The following is a 6,000-nucleotide window of genomic DNA, read 5'->3' on the forward strand; positions in this document are numbered from 1 at the left end:
ATACCTGCCATCTCCAAGCCATGCCTGTACAAGAACTAATTATAAGACCAACAAACAACCCAGTGCCTTCCATGGTCTGAATCTGTAGCCCCTCTAGTATGAAGCCAGCAAGCAGTAAGTGAATGTAAGGTGTTCACAAGGTGCTAATCACGTTATCGGTAATAGATATGATAGTTAGCAGGTAGCCTGCTCTTCCAGAGAGGAGGCAAGAGCTGAGAACTAAAGGAGGCTTCAAGGGTGTACTGAGGAACAAAGAAGTAACCATTCAACTAAGTATATTGAAATACTATCTGTCAAAGTCTGCCTTTCTATCGTAGAAACAAGTGGTCTTTAAATACACAAATCTGTTCATGTCTAGCATCAATGAAACTAATCAAAGGTATTAATTAATACACTTTGGTAAAACTAATTAAGTATCAAAGCGATACTTAAAACAAAACATAAAACAAAACCAAGTATCAAACGATACTTAAAACAAATCATGTATCAAAGTGATACTTCAAACAAAACATAAAACAAAACTAAGTATTAAACGATACTTAAAACAAACCAAGTATCAAAACGATACTTAAAACAAAACATAAAACAAAACCAAGTATTAAACGATACTTAAAACAAACCAAGTATCAAAGCGATACTTAAAACAAAACATAAAACAAAACCAATAACTGAGTACCTGTACCGGTTACATTTCCCAAAACAAAACAACTGTTTAAACAAACAAAACCTAATAATCATCAAAAGTGGAGTCTGAGAAACTAAAGGCTTCAGTTTCTGCTATCAGCTCTTCATCAAAAGTGTCATACCAGGGACATGAAGAAATCCTAAGAAAACATTAAGACTTACAGAAATACAAATCACAGTAGTCACGAATACCAGATTCATGCTGTATATCAACCCAAGTGTTATCGCAATCAGGACAGTAGTCCACCCAGAGGATGGCGAAGTAGTCTTCAAGTTGGATAACATCGTGGTTCAATAAAAGTCCAACAAGCTGTTGTCGTAGCCTCATATTAAGTTCCGCATAGTTTGATATCGTTATGGTATTTAGATGGAGGGTGGTGATCAGATGAGGTTATCAAGAGCATGCTCCATAGCCTGACTTTCCTCATCGCTACTTTTGAATTCTGATTCAAAGTATAGTGCCCAAAACCCATCTCTAGCTTCGAGTTCCATCTGCCATCGCTCAGTCTCTGGCATCATTGGTGTCCAGCACATTGTGATGTAATTGATCATCGGAGGGAGGAATTCGTTTGGCCTGTTGTCTTTCCACCATTTGTTCACCATATCCATGGTGTACTCCAGTCCTTCTAGTAGTTCCCAGTTGTTTTCGCTCGTCGGGTATCCTTTTCACTTGACCAGGAATTGATCATTTCCATGCCAAAGGTGGTGATCTCAGATTTCTTCAACTTCCCATTCATTCTTTTTATCACTGATGATAGGTGCGGGTTGAGAGTGGATTTTTCTAGGGAACTTGGAGTTGTCATTTAGGTGGAATCGCTTGACAGCAGAGGCGTAGAAGACTGTAGTATTGTGGTAGTATATGTGTCTATCTATCTGGATAGTGTAGTTTTCTGTATGCTCGTCAAAAGATAAGACCTTGAAAGGTCCTCACCATCAGGGTTGTAGTTTCTTGCTTCGTTCAACATTGTGTCATGAAGGTGGCTTGGCGTGGAAAAAGGTTTTCACGTGACACATGGTTATGAGTCACAGGTATGTTGTTGTTTTGCGCATATAACTCATTCGGGTTATATGATTTGTTATGTGTGGGATTTGTGATGCTTTCACACATAGCTCAAGTATGAGTCATAGGACGTGCGCTTGGCGAGTATGCCTTGCGAGTGTGCCTTGCGGGTAAGCCTTGCGCATATGATTTATGTTTCGCACATGACCTCATTATGAGGTCATGGGCTTCGCGCATATGACTCAGTCGAGTCATATGACTTGTTTATTGCGTTATGATTGGTTTATGAGTTTTTGTACATGACCTCGCTATGAGGTCATGGGTTTTGAGCATGTGATCACTTTGGTCACATTACTAGTTTGTTATGATTTGGTTTCGCACATGTGACCACTTTAGGTCACATGACTATGAGCAGGAAGAATACTATATAAGGAGGCTGAGGCGGCCGAGGAAGATAGGTTCATCAGTCTTTATTCTAAGTACTTTTCCTACTTATTACTTTAACGAATATAAAACATCTTTACGATCTTTATCTTTATTGCACCGTTATTGTTACGCCAAGAAAAGTCCTTCACGAAGATGAGTTAGAGAAAGTTTACGATAGGCGTTCCCGATAGAAGACAGAGGTTTTGTACTATCGGTAATGTAGGAAGAGGCCTAGAGCTATGGTAAGATAAAGAACGAAGAAGACAGAAAGAGAAGTATCATTCCCCGTCGCCAAGAACTAACTATCCAGAGAGGGATCGTTACACATTGGTAATAAACATGTTTCTATGTACCTTGAGCATATCACCTGGTGGAATAGGAACATGTTTGCGTCGTTGCTTCTGAGCAGTAGTGGTGCGCTGGAATCGGGCAGCTTTAACAGCTTGGAAAGCATTATTCCAAATTGCTTGATAGCGGGTTAGGTGGTCATTGGAGGCAGGGACTGAGGAGTTCTTGAATAGAGTTGTAGGTAGGAGAGGGTATTGGCGGCCGAAGATTGCCTTGGATGTAAACATCCCCAAGGTGTCTGAATATCCGGTATTAATATATATGGCGAGCTCAATGAGGGCTGGTTCCCAGTTTGTTATTCATTGATCATATTCCTAATTCCAGTCTTGACTTCGCGGATCTTTCGTTCTGCTTGGCCATTAGTCTTATGATGTCCAGGAGCAGCCATAATGTGGTTGATTCTAAGGGAAGTCAAGGTTTATTTCCAGAATCTGGCGGTGAAGCGGGGATCAGCATCACTGATAATAAATCATGGGTATCTGTTAGGAATACCAGAACCCGATACCTAGAAACCACCCTAAGTAGGGTAACACCACTCGGAAACGGAATCTCTGGTCTCCAACACCCCACTCTGGCTCCCTTACGGGGCCCGCACGTCATCATATATATTAATCTCAGTTGCGTCCTGTGACTATATTACCACAGAATTGAAGGTGTTAGAATAACACCGGATACATCGTGGCCGTCTGTCCAACCGGATCCTATTCACAGGATATATGAGAGGGGACCTTCGGCTAGGTCTGAGAAGTGGAACGGAGTGATTCCATCAACTACTCAGAGACTTACCTGGCTTCAAAGACATGACATCTTTGGAATGAGCTGTAAGTAATGGGATGATTTCGCACAAAGAGATGGTAGCAAATGGTAAAGGATCTCTACTAGAGACCAATACATTTACATTCACCAGAAGAGTCTAGAACTCCAAAAGATACTACAAAAGAAGCCAACGAACTTCACAGAGTGTTGCAACTGGGTTTCGGAACACATTGTAATCATAGGGTGATTCTCAAGACTACAATGGTTACTGAAACCTACTATCCAGAGAGCAACCAGGGGTTGCCGACCAAGGGATTAATTACCAATCTGGTAGAATAGCTTCCTGTCAGTTAATAGGAAGTCATCCAAAGAAAATCTATTGGTTGGATATGGAGTTACAAAGGATCGGAGTCAAACAACCTACGATGGTTGTAATGAAGACCACCTTTGCAGATATAGCTGTGGATAAAACTGATCATTTTATCAATGGCGAAGACAATTGGAGCCAACTCAGTTCTACTTAAGAACTAAGCCATAAGTCTAAAGACTCTGCTAATCAGGATATTACTATTGGAGACAGTATATTTCCTAAGAAGAAATATCATAATTACTGAAGAGGGTGTGATAGTTTTCAGGGTCCACAGGTGCTCGCACCTTGGAAGAAAACTTGACGTTGTGAATTACGATTAAAGAAGTACATAGTTGTATGATAAATAGATGTAGTCCACGAACACTCAGACGCGGAATATAAATATCGAAGAGCCTCCCAAGCTTTAAACATCATCAAGCAACGGAAAAGAGACCTTAATAATATAATATTGTTTTTACAATTTTATCCTACTTTACCTACTTTACTTCGCTCCTAGTAGTCATAAACGAAATGAGCTAAGTCTGAGCCTTCCTAGACAATCTCCGTCTACAAAAACGAATCTGGATTGGTTTAAACAATCTTGAAGTCTATCAAGTTGTCTCTGCCTAACAGTATATTGTTAGATCTCCTTGTTACCAAGGCTCTCTAATCGGTTACCACTTGCATGGGTTCAATTCACACTTTCAGTGAAGTTATTGATACTACGGTCGGCCTAGATACCCTTGAAGAACTATCCTGAACCAATTCAATTTTCAAACCACCGACTAAGGTTCACTTGCCATCTCTCGGTCAAGAGTTTTCTAGTCAGTTTAAGCTTTCAGAAGTATCATTTCTGTTACAAGAAGCTCCTTCGTGGTATACCGACCCCAACTGAGTTCCTACGGAGGAACAATTTCAAAGAATATATGAAACCTGGTATAGACCAGAATTCAGTTGAAAACCCTTCCTTGACTGGGATACTAGCGAGGAAAGTTCTCTTAGCAGCAGGTTCTCTGCTACTATACCTCTAGCATGGAGACTCGGAACTCATCCGAACTCCCATTAAGATCTATCTCCTCCTACTGCACAACGCGGCTAGGACACCAAGTGTCCCGCCGCATATTCTACTTAAACAGAAACCTCCCAGAACGCGGGCTTCATAGCCCGCTTATGAGAAAAAGAAGCTGGCAAACGAGCAAGAGAGATGGCTCAACCTCCTAAACAGATCCTTCCAGGAGAACCAATGGATACCTCGGGAGATGATCACTCTACAAGTTTCAGTCATTCTTCCTCTCTCACTCCTGCTCTTTGGAAACCTATTGGAGGACAAGAGGGCAGGGCTCACAGTATCCCTCCATCCTCAAGAGCCCCTTCTCCTGCTTCATGATCTACCACACCATGTTCAAATATCCATACAGTAGATCTCGCAAGACTTGCCGCCAGAGTAGGAATTGTCATAGGTCAAATCCGACAAGACATATCAACCAGTATTGATACTGCCAATATTGCCTTTGACCCCCTATCAGCAGATTCTCAAACCAATGCACGAGGACTGATAGCCATCCAGCAACGACTGTTGGAAGGACAAGATATACATGACAATGACATTGCTATTATGTTGTGTCAATGTACAATGGTAGAAGCGAATGTCCGAGAGATCCAAGAAAGAATCAATAGGGAGATTACCACCAAATTGGCTGCACAAGATGCACGACAAGAGCATCATGAAGGGGTAACCACCCAACTGCAGTAAGAAGCTCTAGAATGAGACCTCACCCTGGAATGTGCTTTCCAAGAGTTCAGAGCACAACAAACCCAACAAAATACCACAATGCGAACCTTTATATCCAATTTGGCCGCAAGACAAGAAAGGGACTCAGAACGGTATAGCGACTTTACCCGTACCATCCAGAAGGATCAAGCCCACATATCCGATACCCTATCACTAGTTCTTAACAAGCTTAAGGTACTAGATAGTGGACAACCAGGTGGTCGACATGCTATGTTGGAATCAGTCTCAGAAGAATGGGAAGAGACTGCAGAACGGGGGGAACCTTAAGAAATCCCTCCTCAAGATAAAGAGAAACAGAGAGAAGGAGAACCTCCAACCTTTTTAATACCGGGCGGTGACCCGGACGATGGGAGTGATGATGGAGATGACGATAGAAATGGAGGAAAACGTGGAGGAGGACCATCTAGATTCAAACGGGGATTAACCCCTGAACAGCGTGGAACAGCTGATGTACTTGCAGAAGCATTGGCTCAAATGGTTAAACGACTGGCAGACTCGCCTCCATTTTTTGAAGGAAGGACCAGTCAATGCGGTTACCATTGGTTGACCCAATGTGTAGACTACTTTGAACGAAACCCAAGAATCTGGGATGATGATTGAGAACGCATCATTTACGCCTTGGGAAGGACAAAAGGGGATCAGGTG

Source organism: Tuber melanosporum (assembly GCF_000151645.1).
Source record: "Tuber melanosporum whole genome shotgun sequence assembly, scaffold_1, strain Mel28".
Lineage (NCBI taxonomy): Eukaryota > Fungi > Ascomycota > Pezizomycetes > Pezizales > Tuberaceae > Tuber > Tuber melanosporum.